This window comes from Acinonyx jubatus, chromosome E2, assembly GCF_027475565.1.
Source record: "Acinonyx jubatus isolate Ajub_Pintada_27869175 chromosome E2, VMU_Ajub_asm_v1.0, whole genome shotgun sequence".
NCBI classification, from domain to species: domain Eukaryota; kingdom Metazoa; phylum Chordata; class Mammalia; order Carnivora; family Felidae; genus Acinonyx; species Acinonyx jubatus.
Window position 1 is genome coordinate 10,590,300 of NC_069396.1, and position 18,529 is coordinate 10,608,828.

The 18,529-nt window shown below is 42.2% G+C and overlaps 1 long non-coding RNA gene across 3 annotated transcripts in view; it reads left to right on the plus strand.

Moving 5' to 3' along the window:
* Positions 1-18,529, plus strand: part of LOC106984361 (uncharacterized) — a 30,871-nt gene that overhangs the window by 2,436 nt on the left and 9,906 nt on the right. Inside the window, exons 3-5 of one of the 3 annotated variants that reach the window (XR_008293454.1) lie at positions 5,345-5,412; positions 10,295-10,411; positions 10,520-10,625. This is a non-coding gene — a long non-coding RNA (uncharacterized LOC106984361). The remainder of the gene's footprint in view (positions 1-5,344; positions 5,413-10,294; positions 10,412-10,519; positions 10,626-18,529) is intronic. The other 2 variants (XR_008293455.1, XR_003426251.2) reach the window with 2 other exon arrangements.

An 18,529-nucleotide genomic window follows, 5' to 3' on the forward strand; every position in this document is an offset into this window, starting at 1 on the left:
CCTCTAAAACCAAACACACCAAAACCTCAGATTCCCCAAATTCACCGATGTTTCATGCTCATCAACCTCCTCAAGCTCAACAGTGCCCCATGCCCATCAACTGCCCCAAACCCACCAATATCCTTATGCCACTCAGCCTCCCCAACCCTGCAAACTTCCTAAACACACCATACTGCTGGAATATACCCACGTGCTCAAACCCATCAAACTCTCCAAACCTTTGTCCTCCCTCAAGTCCTCAATATTTCCAAATTTTTCAAGCTCCTCAAGTCCCAAATTTTCCATGAAGCTCAAATCCCCATGTCCACTTACCTCCCCCAAACCACCAATCTCATAACTTCAAGTTTATCAAGCCCTGAACCAATCCACCAAATTTTGCAAGCCCCAAATGGCAAATTTATTCAAAAGTCTCCAGATACTTGTCCCATCCCACTAATTCCACATGTCCCCAATGCCAAATCTCCAAGTCCATCAAAATCCTCAAACCCACAGTCACTTTCAATTTCCTGCCTTCCTTAAATCAACGTATCCAAACTTTCCCAAAATATGAACTGACAAATTACGCAGAGCCACCAATCTCTCCAAACAAGCAACCCTCCCCAGCAAACATGCTAGTTCCCACAATTCTACCAGACTACGGATGTCAACATCCTTTCCAAACCATGCCACCTTCCTAGCACCATCAAGTACTGTTGTTTTTGAGGTGTTCTCCATGGACTTTCTCTTGCTCTGGTAGCAAGATGCTACCCGTTGATGGTACCATGTCCTATAGGAGTGAATATAAACTTAACAAAAAAACTCACACAGATGTACCCCTGTCGCACAAACACATTTCTTAATATAGTTTGTATATCATTAAACTTTACCAAGATCCTGGATTAAAAAAAAAAAAAAGCCCTCACCTGTCCAGAAACACCCTCTGTAACTTCACTCAATTCCTTTTTGTAACCTCCTTCAGTCTCTCCTTCATCTAAGAACCATATCCCTGTGTCTGTTCCTTTTTGCTTGAAATCACAACGTCTCTACCCACTAGGGGCAATAAGACTGTGGACCTAAAGAGAGTGTGAGATACAGACAACTCCGAGCTAAGACCACAACAGGAAAGGCATGAACACTGCTTAATGTTTTCTCTCTTTCTCTCTCTCTCTCTCTTTTTTCTTGACTGAAGTATAGTTAGCATATAATGTTATAGTAGTTTTGGTTACAAATGTCAAAATCCCTGTGGCTCCAAGAAGAGGACTCTGGACTTGTGGTGGGCCCAGTCCAAGGTCGAGGACTCTGTCTCCACAGAGGATACACATGCCCAAAGGGCATGGGCAGGCCAAGTGTTGGTACCAAAATTGTGGTGATTTTTTCCCAACATGCCTGTGACATTCCCCTATCTGTCTGGCCCTAGTCATGGGTTGGGGAGGTTGATCTCCTGTTTTGAAACAAGGAATACAAGACTGCTAGTGTAGGGCAGATGGCTCAGAAGGAAGCAGAAGAGGTCCCCCTTTAAAGACTAAATCCAGACTCCTTTTCCACAATAGAGCATGGCCTGAGCCAGGGTGAGCCTGCTGTGTGGCCATCCCGGGGCTGGGGTGAGGTGGGGTGAACAGACACAATTACTGACTTGTGTGCGATCTCATGACTATTTGTGGAGGTGCACTGAGAGCCTGGGGAAGACCATCCACTGAGTGTCTGCCCAGCCTTGAGGGGAAGGCCTGGTTGGGTTCATAGGCTCTCCTCCTCCAGAAAGCACCCCAGTTCTTCCTGCCTTTCTTCTTCCCTCCTTCCTTCTTTCCTTTCCTTCTTCCTTCCTTTCTTCCTTTCCTCCTTTCTTCTTTTTCTTTTTCCTTCCTTCCTTCCTTTTTTCTTTTTTCTTTGTCTTTCTTTCTTTCTTTCTTTCTTTCTTTCTTTCTTTCTTTCTTTCTTTCTTTGCTTCTTTCAGCTTAAATGGGGGTAGAACCTCATTTGTAAAGGCTTACTATTTATCACTGCAATTTTATTCCTAATAAATATTAGTATTAGTAACATTGAGCATTCAAAATAATGGCTCTCTAAAATTCCCACATCTCAATCCCTTGAACCTGTGAATATATGGCCTAACATGGTAAATGGGGCTTTGCAGTCATGATTAGGTGAAGGTATTTGAATTGAGATTTACCCTGGGTTATCCAGTGGCTCAGTGTAATGATATGAGTCCTTAAAAGTGGAGAACATTTTCCAAATTGAATCCTAAATAGTTATGGAAATGGAATGAGTCAAAGAGATTCTACATGGTTGGCTTTGAAAATGAACACAGGAGGCCAAGAGCCAAGGAACGCTGTCAGCCTCTGAAATGTCACAAAGCACAGATACTCCAGAAGAGCCTCCAGAAGAGAAGGCAGCATTACTCATATGTTGATTTGAGCCTGGTTGAGGCTCTGACATACAGAAATGTACGATATTAAATCCGTGTTATTTGTGTGGCTAAGGTTGTGGTATTATGTTGTATACGTAGCAAGAGTAAACTAGCACATAATAATATGAAGCAATTCGTAACAATAATCATAATAGCAACAGGCACTGAGGGATGAACATGTACCCAGAACAGCCCTGTGTGTTCTGTGTGCTTTAAGTTACTTAACACTGTATTCCCAGTGATGTTGGATGACAAAGTTATTCTCCTATCGCATTAAAGAATCTGAGGGACAGAGGGGATGAATGTCCTGTCCTGAGGAAAGACACCTAGGAAGGAACATAGCCTAGGTTTGGTCGTAGGATAGTTTCACGCCTGGCTCCATTCATGTCTACATTGTTCTACCCTGGGTGATTAAACAGAAAGTTGTTGCAAGTCTCTCGATTCCATGTTTGGCCATGTTACAGTGATACTCTGCTGGTGTCAGTATACAGATAAATACTGATGTCAGAGAATGGGTGAAAAACGCAGCTGCAGGTGTTTGACAAGAGGAACAGAACCCCAAGGACACTTTCCCATCCTTAAGTCCCCCACACCCCCTCAACCGCTGTGGCTGAGGGACACAGGAGGGGCTTAAGCATCCTACCAGTCCTGGTGAAGTATCAGGGCTCTTTTGCCTGCTCCACTAAAGTTCTTTAGTTTCTTTTCTGTTCCCCCACACGCTTTCTCCTCATAGATGATCAAAAGGGCCGAGGGACAAACGATCTCTTCAAATTAGCTAAGTCAGTGATTCTGTACTATAAGATCAATGAGTTTGGCTTTCCTACAGAGATTTCCTCTCTGGGGGTGTGCTGACCCCTGCCAGGTTTCTTGTCATATTATCTCACAGAACAGACTCCTGCATCCTGGGTCCCATGCAGGCATCAAGTCACCACAGTGCCCGTCGCTGCAGGCATTTCACCCACTGAATCACCCCCTGGTAGCTGTATTCACAGCTCTGGCAGCCCTGGGCTCCTTTGGTACCTGCATCAGGACGTCTGAGCCTCTGGGACTGACCACCTACGACCTCCAAGCAGTGTGTGCCTGTCAGTGGACATCTGGACACACTGCACTGACCCCTTTTGCTGTATGCTGTAGCATCTGTTCCTGCATGGTGATTTGGGTGGTAATAAATTACACCTGACCTGGTATGATATGATTTCTCGTAGGGAGGTCAACAAAGACAAGACAGAAGGTTGTGCAAGAAGGTGGCGAAGGATGTAACCCTAGTTTGAGTAACCTCTCCACAGTTTCTGTCGCCAGGCCCCAGTGCTGGTTTTTACTTCCTTATTGTCTGTTTCCTCTCCATGTTTCTTACTCCCTTAACCTGAACAATGCTCCTTTTCTGTTGGCTGTTGGCCCAGCCACTGTGCGCTTGACTCACCCCATTTCTCTATTCCGAAAGGAGTCGGACTCAGGGAAAGAGGGTTGGGGGTTAACTTTGCTGAGGTTCCTTCACTCCCCATATTGTTATGGCTCTTATATGACTTCGCTTCACATTGTAATGTAATGGCGCTGTGCACCCCATCCTTCCTGATGGCTTGCTGTGCCCCCTACACCTGGAAGAGACCAGCACTTGCACCTCCTGGTGTCAAGGCTGAACGCATCTTCCTGTTCTCTCACATCATGCCATCTCATGCACATCCGAAGGTCTAAGACCATGACATTCCCAAGGAGTGCTTAGTCCTTCCTGCAGCCCATGAGTCACTGAAGCATTTCAAGTACCTTCATGACTTTCTCTTGGTCTAGGTGCTGCAGTGAATGAGAGGTGGTTTGTTGCAATAAGTAGATGTGTACACAGTTCTTTCTCTGGATGATGCATCAATAAACTCAAGGAAGTTCAAATAGCAATAAATTACAAGGAATGTCAAAATCTCATCATGTTGACAGATTCTATCTATACCTTTATTCAATTGCTCTTCCCACCTCATTCTTTTTTATTTATATAATTTAAATTCATAGTGCTTTAAAATAAAGATTTTCTAGCAAAGCAGGGTTAGACCATTCATACTTTGGACCATTCATACTTTTCTTTTTTAATGAGTCAGAATTTCATTTGTAAAGCAATGTTAATTACTGCTGCAATTTTATTCCTAATACAGCGTGATGAAAGTAAGAAGAACAATAACCCCTAACAACTTCTACTTTTTCTCCTGAATCCAGTCAGTGTCATCTTATGTGGCAGAAGGGACTTTGCACATGTGATTAAGTTTGAGGATCTATAGAAGGAAGAGGTTTTCTGGACTACACAGATTGGTCCAATCTTAAAATACGAGTCCTAAAAATAGAACCTATCCTGGCTGTACTCAAAATGAGATTTAACAATGAAAGAAGGACATCAGAGAGATGCTATGTTCCTTGCTTTGAAGATGAAGAGGTCCAAAAGCCAAGAAATGACAGTGTCCTATAGAATCCTCAAAAAACAAGGAAACAGATTCTTCCCTAGGATCTCCAGAGGGAAAGCAACCCCGTTAATACCTTGGCGTTAGCCTGCTTAGACCTGTTTTGGACTTCTGACCTGCAAAACTATAAGATAATACGTTCGTGTTGTTTTATTTTATTTTTTATTTTAGGTAAAGAGAGCAGGGGAGAGGGGCAGAGGGAGAGAGAGAGAGAATCGTAAGTAGGTTCCGCGCTCAGCGCAGAGCTTGACGTGGGGCTCAATCCCACAACCCTGGGATCATGACCTGAGCCAAAATCAAGAGTCGGACACTCAACCTGCTAAGCCACCCAGGCGCCCCCATTTGTGTTGTGCTAAACTGCAAAGGCTGTGGTGCCTTGTCACAGTGGTAAGAGGAGCTAATACATAATTATTTTGAAGATTTACAAAAACAAAACCAGCAACATATATTGAGTCATTAATGTGTGCCACATACTTCTTCTCCATGTGCTTTCCATGTTTTAATTTTAACTCTATATTTTCAGGATCAGAGATAAGTGTCCTGTTCCAAGACGTCATAACCTGGAAGAAACATGTCTTGGATTTGATTAAGGTAGTTTGAGGCTAGTTTTATTCATTTCAACATTGTTTCCACAGAGTGATTAAAGGAAAATTTTTGAGGGATCTTGAATATACTTCCATGTTCTGTCAATATTATATTGATACTTGGGTAGTGGTGATGTCAGCAGGGACACGTAAAGCAGATGAGGACACAAGAACTGAAAATGGCCGTCATGCACATCAAATGCTCATAGAGGATTTAGTTATCTTCATTTTGCATCTAATTTTCCTATAAATCAGGCTAAGAATATAAATAAAATTAAACAGGAAAAATTTTAGGAAAAACATCTGTGCTTTTTTTAAGTTTATTTATTTATTTTGGGAGAGACTGAGGCATCGTGAGTGGGAGAAGGGCAGAAAGAGAGAGAGAGAGAGAGAGAGAGAATCCCAAGCAGGCTCCATGCTGCCAGTGCAGAGGTCAACATGGGGTTCAAATTCACGAAATCGTGAGATCATGACCTGAGCTGATAATAAGAGTCTGTCACTTAACAGACACTAAGTGTGTCTAAGTGGACATGGACTGAGGGGTGGGGCCAGGCCAAATGTGTGTCAGGTATATGGTAGTTTTTCTCTGACATGCCTGTGATTTCCTTTTGCAGGAGAGAAGTGAGGAGACTGATCTCCTGTGTAGTGATGAGATGTGGAGGCTGCTGGTGCAGGGTAGATGGCTCAGAAGAAGGCAGAGTCCCCCTCGAATAGAACATTTTAAGGCTAAATCTAGATTCCTCACCCACAAGAGGGCATGGTCTGATCAAGGGTGAGGCTACCATGTGCCATCCTGGGGTTGGGAAGAGGTGGGGTGAAGAGACACAATCACTGACCCAAGTGCGATCTCATGACTATTCCTGGATGTGCACTGGGTAGGGGACAGGCTGGGGCAGACCATCCACTGAGCATCTGCCCAGCCCTGACAGGAGGGCTGGATTGGGACATTGGCTTTGCCCTGCGTGTGACCTCCACAGATCACCTGCCAGGGCATGGGCCTGTGTGACACCTGTGTGACAGAGATGTCATTGTTAGGGCAGCACCTTGTTTCCTCACCAAAGTGGTGATGCCATCCTTCACTGTTTATTTGCGTCATGCTATCTTTACAGCAATAGTTGGTACCACGATAATCTTGTGCTCTACCATCACCAGTTGAAATAAGCATAAATGTGATGCTTTCATTGACATTGTAATTACCTTACCTATATAATTGCTATTAGTTCTTTTTTTTATTGCTATTAGTTCTTCTGCAAACATGAAGATGCTCCTATAAACAGGTTTAGATAATCCATACTCTACATGTTTTTGAGAGATGTGAATGAAATGTAACCTTTTTTATAATGTAATGTCAACAACTGCTGCCATTTTGTTCCTCACATATAAGAATCATAGTAATTAACATAAGTACATGAACAAAAATAACACTAGAGCCACATGCATTATGTGCTGGGCACTGCTCCATGCCCTCTATATGTTTTCATAATTTAATAATTATGTAATTGCTCATAACCATCTTGGAAGTCAAAATTATTCCTATTTTAAATAGAAAGCTGCAAGGGACGGAAGTGATAAATGTTCTGCCCTGTGGATTCACAATCAGGATGAACATTTCCTGGATTCGACCCTAGGGTAGTCTGAGGTCTAGCTCCTTTCTCTTTGACAATGTTCCTCATAGAAACTTGTTACAAGCCTCTAGTGTCTGAGTTTCATCCTTACTGTACTGATGTCATGGCGGTGGTGGTGTTGGCAAGGTCAGCTGATGATACGCACTTCCACGAACACACACAGGTCAGTGAGTCTGTGTGGGGGCACCAATGAGGCTGGATTCCCCAGCAGAGCCATCCTCGTGTGGGATAGTTGGCTCATGCCAATTGCTTTGTCCTTCACAAATCCCTGTGGTTGCTTCCCATCCGTGTGTCTGGTAACACGGAATCCCTCACATCAGGCGTCCTGCCTTCTGAGCTGCCCCCAGAACACTGGGCTTGTGGATTCATTACCCTTGGGTGTTCTGAGCCTCTGGGATGGATCCCTGTGAACCATGGAATGTCCTTTCATGGAGGTATCTGGACACACTGTGTAGGCTCTAATGTTGTATCATGCTTTCCCTCAAAGTTGCCTGTGTAACAGAGAACTGAACTTTAATATTTGTCATATGGAGTTCTGGGGAGGGGGAGGTCCTTTTCTGAGCAAAACCAAAGCTTCCTAAAGGTAGGATTAAACTATCTCATGAGCAGTCCCCAGGGCTGCACCTGTAGCGAATGTCACTGTTGCGAGCTCCTTCACCTTGTTTCCTGGCCTCTCACTCTGCTTTCTGATCCTATCACTATTCTCTGTACCTCTGTCCTCCGCTCCTTCTCTCCTTGTTCCGTTCTACCTCACTACCCCATCTCTCTCCTCTGTGGCTTCACCACAGCCCCATTTCTTTTTCTCACATGCCCCCATTCACTTCTCTTGTCTAATCGGGGTGGACTCCAGTAACGGAGAGCAGAGGGGACCTGACACTGCTAGACATTGAACTCTGTAGACAGATTGTAAAACTAATGTGAGTTGCTGCTTTCCTGAATTCCTGTCCTGTCCCATGGGGCATATTTGCCTGAAAACATTGAGTTCATTCACTTGACCTTGACCAGCTCCGGCCTGCCCTTCCTACTTGGTCACTGTGACTAGAATCACATAAACAAGAGCCTCCTGCATTTCACTCACCTCACCCAACTGATGAGCTGTCTTACTCTGTAGGCTCAACAAACCGCCCAGGCCATCCAGGCTCCCCAATGCTGTAAGATTCCCAGGCACACCAGTCATGCCAAACACTCCATTCTTTCTTTCCGTCAGTTCCCTCCAAACCCTCAAAACTCACCAAGTGCATGATTTTGGATCAGTGCTTGGGCACTTGTTTTTTTCTGCTTCTTGACTTGCGTCTTAGTGAAACAGGTGTGTAGATTTTGTTAACAACTCACAAAGCTGTATGCACACAGTGTTCATGCATTTTGTCGTTAAGTTTATGCATTAACATAATATAATAAGTAAAAAGTTGACAAACCTCCTCTGTATTTCTTCATTCCATTTGATTTCACTACTTTATGTTCTCTTTCATCTGCAAGTCACACTCTTGACCCTGGTTTTTCTCCATGTCGAGTACAGCCTGTGTCTTTACGCCACCGAAAGTATAAAACCTGGAGGTAGACAAGTGCCAGGTCCAGAGTGCTCTAGGTTAAGAAAAGTTCTTATATCTCGTGAATCTCCCTTAAAGTCTGTGGAAGGCATGAGTCATCTGGGGTAGAGAGACAGGGAGAACACAGCCTGTCTGGAGGGTTGAGTGATAGGTCTGGCCCCTGATCCCCACAAGGTCTTGGTCAAACACAGGAGATGGACTGGAGATGTGAGTTTAGTTTAAGGAGTAGGTCCATGCTTCATGGATGCCACTGGCAGCTTGACCCTTTTTCTCTGATGAGCTTGTAAGCCTGGCTCCCGGTCCAAGGCAGGAACAGGGCAATAGTTCACGGGGTAGTGGACAGGCTTGTGGAAAGGGCATGATGCACAGGGAAAGCTTCCTATGTTGTCCATGACATCCCCCTGTCTAGAATTTTATTTTCCCCTGAAGATTAATGGCCCAGTATCCCTCTTCCTGGTCTCCTGTTTTCAGGGGGCTTTTGGGGAACTACACTGCTTGAGGCAGGAAGCACCTATTGTGGGTGCTCAGGAGTTATGGCAGACTAGATGAACTGGTCCAGGCCCAGACAATCAAATTTACCTCCTCCAAAATCCCCTGGGGACTTTGAGAGGACAAAGGGTGCACCTAATCAAATAGATTTGTTTCTGATATGCATGATCTCCTGCTGTGTGCAGAGGAGGTCATGGGGAATGGTTACAGCCTGGGGTCACAATCCAAGTGAAGGACCCTGGAGGGCAACAGGGGCATTGGTGCCTGGCCTTCCTATGTCCTCTGGCCAAATGCCTGTTCATCTCTGGGTCTTCCCAGGACTGAGGAAAAACTGAAGATCTGGCTACAGATTAATGTGTATCCAGCATTTATGAAGGTATGCTGATTGCTTTCTGACCTGTAATTGCCCACTCATTAAGTCTTTGACTCGATAGGGACATTTCCTTGCTTGACGGGTGCTCTCCTGTGACTCTTGCATACAGGATCTCCAATGCTCAAGGACACATAAGACTTTTTGGAGGGTCGACAAACTGTAGTGCAGACCAGATGAACTGGTTGAGGTCTTGAAGCCATGGGTAAGAGGAAGCCAGATTCTCTGTTCATTCCCTGAGGAAGCATGGACCGGCTTTGGTAATGTCTTGGGCACGGCCAATCTTGTAGTTTGGGATGAGAGCCATAAGCATTGACCACTGACTTGTGTGTGACCTTCCAGTGAGGGCCTGACAGGTCTTGAACATTCTTAGGATGGGGGTGAGGCCATTAATGTTGCATACGATTGGCTCAGTCTAGGACCTGGGAGTTATGCTGCGTCTCTATAATGATTCTTCTAGGGTTGTATTTACTTTTCTGAGAACCAGGAAAGGTTCTTTACTTTTTAAGATTCATACAACTAAGTTGGGCACACCCAGATAATCCAGAACACTCTCCCCAACTCAGTGTCCTTACATTTAACCAAATCAGCAAAATTCCTTTTGCTATGTAAGGTACCACATTCACAAGTTCTTCACAAGTACATCTTTGGGGGAGCCATTATTCTGCCTACCTTCTATGAATTGAATCATGCCCTCCGTAATTCATATGTTGAAGCCCTAACCCCTAATGTGATGCTATTTGGATATAGGGCCATTGGGCCATTAGAAGGTTGTGAGAGGGGGTCCTCATGATGGGATTAATGGCCTTATGAGAAGAGACCTGAGAAGTTACTTTCTTTTTCTTTCTACCACCTGAGGATATGGCAAGAAGGCAGTGGTCTGCACACCAGGAAGTGGATTCTCACCAGATACCAAGGCTGTGGCCACTTTGATTTTGGACTTTCCAGCCTGCAGAACTGTGAGAAATAGACTGGGTCTGTTGTTTAAGTGCCCCAGTCCATGATATTTTATTATAGCAGCTTGAATTGACCCAAACACTCCCATAGTCCTCAATCCCATGCCACACTCCTATCTTTTTACAGGTGATCAAGGCTACTGAAGGGGTATTTGAGTTCATTTATCTGACTTCTAAGGACAACAGTGTTTACATTCAGAAGTGGAAACCTCGGAAGAAATTCTTCATCTAGGGTGAGTTGATCACTCTCCAGACTCCTACCCCTAACCCTTGGCATGTGTTCCTCCAAAGCGGACCATTCATCTTCCCAGGCTAAGAGGTCACCCTCTCTGCACATTATTCTTCATGAGGCATCCAGGACACTGCACTCCCAGGACTGGTAAACCATGCCCCATTCTATACCTGCCCCAGGGTCCCCTGAGCCTCTGGAATAGACTATTTGTGGACCACAGTGTGTTCTTTTCTGTGGATACCTGCATGTACTTAGGTCACCCTCAGGCTCTGACTTCTTTTCCCATGAGTGCTTCTGAATCATAAGAAATTAAAACTGAAGGCAAGCCACATGAATTACTAGGGAGAAGATTTTTAGTTGGAAGCTCTAACAAGGCAAACCACAGATCTACAAAAGAGGAGGCAGCTATGTTATTTATTTATTTATTTATTTATTTATTTATTTATTAAAGTTTATTTTTACTTATTTTGAGAGAGAGAGATGGAGAGCAAGTGGGCGAGGGGCAGAGAGAGAAGGAGACAGAATCCCAAGCAAGCTCCGTGCTATCAGCACAGAGGGCTCGAACTCACAAACCGTGAGATCATGACCTGAGCTGAAATCAGGAGTCAGATGCTTAACCAACTGAGCCACCGGATGCCCTGCAACTATGCTATTTTAGACTATATTGGGAATATTTTGACTATTATTTGACATGGTTCCTTTTAAAATCTTCCCTTTTAGTAAGTGGCCCACCCATTTGGTTTGGGAACACACACTCTGGCCTACTGCCATGGGCTGTAGTTCAGCTATGAACTTAGCTTTCAAAGCCTTTGCAATGTGATTCTGACTTCTTTCACTTGTGTGCTACCCAGAGGCCAATTGTGAAACCTGTTTGGTATTCTATACAGTAGTCGATTTCTCAAACATTTTGCTGTGTTGGCTCTGGTCATTTTCATACATGCATCTCTTAGGAGTTTGCCAGGACATCATACACAAATTTAGTGAATCCCTTTCTCTGGCTCCATCGTTTCCATAAACAATGCTTATACTCTCTAGCTGGAATAGGGTAAAGTGCCATCTTGTTATTGAGGGGAAGTAACAAGGGTGTAGGGATGGAACACCAAGCTCTAGGAAACAAGATGACAACAGTCACACACACACTGAGGGGGAAACAGGCTTTTTGTCCAGGCAAGTCACTAAGCAAACAAATAAAAATCCAGCCACCACAACCACTCACAAGGTGGGAACAGAATCCAAAGTTGGTACAATGTACTATCTAAATTGCCGATTTTTCGGTAATACATGCAATGAAATAGGAAAGTATGCCTTTTACACAGGAAAAAAAAAATCTGTCAGCAGGCATACTGAGGGGGCTGAGATGTTGGACTGAGCAGAAAAGGACTTCAAAACAGGTATTATAAATATGTGATTAAAATGAAAAGAAAGCATAGGTAAAGATAATTACATGACTCATAAAATAGATAATATGAATACACGAGTTGAGGTTATGAATATAAACCAATGAGAATATCAGGAGTTTTAAAAGTATAATAACTCATACGGATAAGAGAGTTTCCATGACAGGTTTCAGCTAGAAGTAGGAGGAATCTATAAAACTGAAGACAGATCAATTAAGAGTATCCAGTTGATGGACACAAAAATAAAAGAATGAAGTACAATGAACAAATCTTAAGATACCCTTGGGGAGCCATTAAATATATTGCATTAAACACATAACGTTAGCTCTAGAAAGAGAACAAAGAAATAGGCAGAAAAATTTAATGGCTGAAAGCTCCTCAAATTTGAGGAAATGTATTCATGTGTGCACTTAAGAAGGTCAACAAATCCATAACAGCTTAGACACAAACATATCTGCCCCTGGAATCTGTGGACTAGATGCACCTAGTCTAGGTCACTGTTCTACAGCATCTCCCCTTTGGCAGTCTCAGCTGAGATGCACCACAAAGTTTCGGCAGGGCCTTCAAGCTCCTGGGAGGATGTACAGTCAACTGTAGTTCATTTTCATCTTTTGGGGCATAACCATGAGTAAAATACAGGCTAATGATGGGTTCACGGGGCAACTGGAATAATTCTTCTTAGTTTCCTTTACGTTGGTCGCTAACTCCACCTGCCCATGGGCTCCTTTGTTTTATTTTGTTTATTCTTTTAGAGACTTTTGATTCTATTTGTTTATTAATTTTTTTTTAATTTTAGAGAGATAGAGAGGAGAGGGAGAGAATCTGAAGCAGGCTTCACGCTTAGCATGGAGCCCGATGTGGGGCTGGATCCCAAGACCCTGGGATCATGACCTGAGCGGAAATCAAGAGTCAGATGCTCAACCGAGTGAGCCATCCAGCCGCCCCTACAATTTTGTTTTTTAAAGTATGAATTTTTAAATAAACTTTTAGGGGTACCTGGATGGTTCAGCTGGTGGAGAATATGCCTCTTGATCTTGGGGTTGTAAGTTTGAGCTCTGCGTTGGGTGTGGAGATTACTTAAAAATAAAATCTTTTGAAAAAATAAATAAATGAACTTTTAACTTGGAATAATTTTAGACTTACAGAAAAGCTGGAAGTTAAGTATGGAGGGTTCCTGTATACCTTTCATTCAGTTTCTTCAGGGTTAACATCTTACATAACCTTGGTGCACCTGTCAAAACAATGAAATTAACATTGGTACAATACTATGAGCTAACCTAACTTTATTCCCATGTACACAGTCTTGCCACCCATAGCCTTTTTCACTTCCCTGATCAGATCCAGGCGTCTCTATTTGCCTTCTTTAGCTTTTTACAATATGTGACAGTTTTCACTCTTTCCTAGTTTTTCATGATCTTGATAATTTTGAAGAATACAAGTCAGGTATTTTGTAAAATGTCTCTCACTGTTGGTTTGTATGATGTTTTCTCTTGGTTAGATTTGGATTATAGGTTTTTTAGATGAATGTATCACAGAAATGGATTGCCCTCTCATTGCATCATATCAAGTGATACCACTACGAGTTATCCCTGGTTATATTCACCTTGATCCCCTGGTCAAGAAGGTGTCTTCCAGGTTTCTCCACTCTAAAGTCACTACTTTTACCTTTTCGTATGTTATTTGGAAGTGAGTGAGTCACTGAATCCAGCCTGCACCCAAAGAGGAGGGAAGTGAAGTTTTGCAGGGGTTTCCACAATTTGCCCCTTTTCTTCACTGATTTCTTTATTCAATATTTTATTTACCACCATCTGGTAAAAGATACTTACTTTATTCTTTTGGGGTGTAAGCCTATACGACCAACATATATTTTGGGCAAATTGCCCCAGCTTTAGCCATTGTGATGTCCTTCAGATCTAGTGTACAACATGATGAACTTTGGTTAATAATACTGTATTGTATACTTGAAATTTGCTGAAAGAGTAGATATTAGGTGTTCTCACCACACACACACTCACACACACATGCACACAAAGTCACTAAGTGACAGATTTGTTAATTTAGCTTGACTCTGGTCATCATTTCACAATGTATACCATATATCAAATTATTACATTATATACCTTAAATATACATAGTGTTAAAATCAATTGTACCTTAATGAAGCTAGAAAAAAAAATCTTTGATTTATGGCATGAGATGATGTCCCAGGGCCACTGTGCATTTTCATTTCTTCAGCTCTGGAATCAACTGTTTCTCTAAGGTCATGCACTCTTATCACATCCTACCAAATTCTTTCCTAACACAAAGCCTTGCGAGTGCTTCCCATGAAGTCAATAACAGAGAAAGTCATAATATATCCTAGCCAGGGACATATTGAGCCTGCTAGCAAAACAGGGGCAATATTTCAATAGAATAGTGGAATCTAGCTGTCATGTACTCGCAAGAGCCTGGAGGTGGACATGGGACAAGAATCTGTGATTGGTGGCCAAATGGTATTGAAGATTAAATTTGGAGACAGGACTTAACATCACCATGTTGTACACTGGATTCTGTGAACTTATTCATCTCACTTAAAGTTTGTCCCCTTCAGCCAACCTCCTTTCTTTTCCACCCCTCACCCCCACCAGTAACCATGCCCTGGAAGGATGTACAGTTTTTAAATAAGTAAATAAAAGTTACAGATATACCAAAAGGACACGGGAGTCAATCTGAAGGACATCACAATGGCTAAAGCTGGGGCAATTTGCCCAAATGGCAGGAACTGAATTAGATGGTGGGAACATGTTTCTAGGATGGTTTCTAGAAGTGGGGAATGATGAAAGCCCTTGGTGGAGAACAGCCAGAATTGCTATGGCAGACAGCAGAAGTAGGCACATTCGAGGGGGTAAACTGTGTAAGACCAGGTAGTTTTCTGGCACCTGAGGGGTGTTAGCAGGCGTGGTAGTGTTTTGAGCCACTCTTACTACTTTTCGGACCTACTCCCTTGTGCTGACTTCCAAGTTAGATGAAATAGAGACGAACAACCTCCATCAGTCCTTCAGATAAACCACCAGACAGGTTTGAGCGCGCACACACACACACACACACTCACTAATTTGCCACTAAGGTCTATTCTGTTCCTTCCTGATTCAGGGAGCAGGGTGCCTCTTGGAAATGCAGGTTGCTATTGCTTTAAAACCACCTTATAGCTGGGAATGGGGGGAATAAAGGCAAATAAAATCACCACAGAACTTTTCTACTCTGTTGAAGTCTTATTGTTTTCTTGATTCAGCATTTGCTTGGCTGCTGTCAGTTGTTGATTGTTTCGCAGAGTTCTGATAAAGTTGGTTCTGACATTTTCTGCTTGTTTTTTGATGTGTCTCTGGGGGAGATGAGAGCTTGCAGCTGCCTACTCTGCCATTCTGATGACATTACTCCTCTAGATATTGGTTTTTAAATACCATACTCTGATTTTAAAAATATGGGCTTTGCAAACGGGTACAGAAGTCAACCTGAAATTGCTCCCCATAGGCAAAGCTAGAACAATTTGAGCAAATACATAAATAATATGAGGACTGGATTATAACCCCCAAAACAAAATAAATCTCCATGAGTCCATAATAATGTCAAATAACTAACTAAATAAATAGATGGGGGCGGGAAAGGGGAGCAGATCTCCCTTACAGAGCAATTTGAATTAATTCCAATTACTCTCCCTGCCCTGGAATGTGGGCTGGACTTAGTGACTCACTTCTAAATGAAAAGGTATGGAAGGGGAACATAAAAAGTGGCTTTACAGTGGAGAGACCTGGTAAGTCGCCACTTTAACCAAGTGATAAAGGTTAACATCGCCAGTATCATGTGTATATAATGTACCCGATACAATTAGATGAGAAGGGCAATTCTTCTTTGTGGTAATTTTCTCCACAAAAACCATAATTTCAGTCTAATAATAAGAATACAGGAGACCAAAAAAAATTGGGGGACATTGTACAAAATAGGTGAGAAACACTCTTTTAAGTTTTCTAAGTTAACGGAAAACAAAGAAGGATCAAGAAACTGTCACAGATCAGAGACTGAGGAGATACAGTGACTGAGGGCTGTGATATTCTGGATTAGATTCTTGTATGGAAAAACCACATTTGTGGAGAAACTGATGGAATCTGAATAGAGTCTGCCATTGAGTTAATAGCATTGTGTTCATGTTGATTTTTTAGTTCTGACCGGTGTCCCCTGGTGATGTAAGATGTTCTCATTAGGGCAAGAACTAGGTGAAGGGTATGAAAAAAAATTCTACGTACCATCTTAGAACCTTGTATGCAAATCTAAATTTATTCTATGATAAAAAATCGAATAGAACAAAAAATAGAGGATACACTTTTGTGGAAGGACTCTGAACAAGTTTGGAGATGACAAATTATGCTAAAAGGAGAAATTCAATCAATTCTCCAAAACACTGATTTTTCAGACCTCGCTTATTCTGTAAATTCTCTACAATTCTACCCTGGGTCTGCATCTTCCAGTGTTTTCATCTTACAGTGTTTATGGTATTGGTTTTATTTTGGGAAACATGTTTTATTTTAAAGTAGTCAGATTGATTAATAATGGCCTCCACATTTTGTGCCTTCTGTATCTTGGAGTCCTAAAGATAGTTTCCTTTGTGTTATCATAAAAGTTTAAAACTTTTGTGTTACGGGAACTAGAATATTCTCCCTTTCCTCACCTAACGATTCTTGGTTGAGCAAATTACGTAGGGAAGTTTCAGGATATGTCAGCTGGACTTTGACCCCAGGCTTCTCTGGATCTATTTCTTTTTTGTACGCTTTGTTTTACTTTGGATGGAATGAGGCGTCTGATGTTAGAGAACCCCAGACACAATGGATCTTTCCTTTCTTTCAAGTTAATTTTGTGTCTTTTGAGAATGTTTACAGTTCACATATACTTTAGAACTTCTAATTTGTTGATAGTTTTTAACCGTTTGGAAAATTACATGCACATTTTATTGCTAAACCACACTGAAGGTAAATCACAGAAATCAGTATGTTTCACCCCTGAATACATGCATCTCCTAAGAACTAGGATATTTTACACAGCCAAGAAACTCACATGGGCTAGATAAACTTACCTAATATATATTAAATTTTGAAACATTTCTTAATCATTCAACTAACATAAGTTTCCACATTCTTGGGCCTCTAGAGCCCACATCATAGACACCTCTGTCTAAACATCATTTATCCTACAGACTGTGTACCATAGACAAAATAGATTCCACATCTCAGATATTTCAATATCCTATTCTAGACATTATTTCTAGAGACTCTATTGCTAAGTCCAGAAAAAAAAAATCCATTTCTGGTACCATTTCAATCACTCAGCTCTCAGCCACATTCACTTACCCCACGGACATTTGCTACTGAACCCACAGACACTAATCACTGACCCCATACAAGTCCATCAGTGTCTCCATATACCACCATAATGAATCTCCAAAGTCCCATCACCTATTTCACAAACTAAATTCTACAACCCACTGTTCCAGTGAGATTTGTGGGCAAGTCCCCAGGTGGGGCAAGAAAGAAGAGAGGCACCAAAGACCCCATCTTTGCTCACATAAAGATTGTTGTCCTTCTCAAAAATGACCAGCAGATGGCAGAAAAATACATGTTTTGGATATGTAGACTCCTGCTCCAAACATTATGGAGCTTTGAGATAGGGGTTTTTTGTGTGTTTGTTTTCTCTTTTTGTTTGTTTTTGTTTTTGTGTTTGAGACCAGCTAATCTGCCTGGTGAATAATGAGAATTAAAGATCATTGTGATATCAGAAAATTCTCCATCAAAACATTTTCTTCTCAGCCCATTGCAGCCCACCAGTGTCACTGATAACACTCCAGTGTCACCGATCCCAATCTGTACCTATCTGAAGATTCTTGTGGTTCATGTCATCCTTCTCTTCATTAAAACCCATTAGGAGGCAATAACTACATTGAGAACTATTTATGAAAGTCTTGAATGTAGTATTTCATGTTTCCTACTAGAGTTTTCGGCATTGCCATAGAGATTATTTGTTAATCCCAAGTGATGAATCTGTAATGGCCAGAGTGGTGTATATAACATATTTGGATGAAACTAAGAGTTCATCTGCCTCTTAAATTAGGTTGGTGGAGGCTGCCCTATACTTTTTGTAATAATAATAAGAGCCGATGTTTGTTCAGCACTTACTATGTGCTAGGCACTGTACCAACCACTTTACATAGTAGGCAGATTGAATCTTCACATTAACCCCACAAAGCGATGACTATTAAACATTTTTTTACAAAGTATACACATGCCCAGAGAATTCAAGTAATGTGTTTCAAGGCCCTACAGTTAGAAAAATGCTCGGGACCGCATCTTTGCATCTGTTCACACCATATGCAATGAATACTATGGTGGTAGCATTGTTGGGGCTTTATGGATTCAAAAGAAGTTCTTGTTCTCTTGCCCCTGCAACCCATGTGTTGGAATCTTCTCATTACAGGATCTGGGAA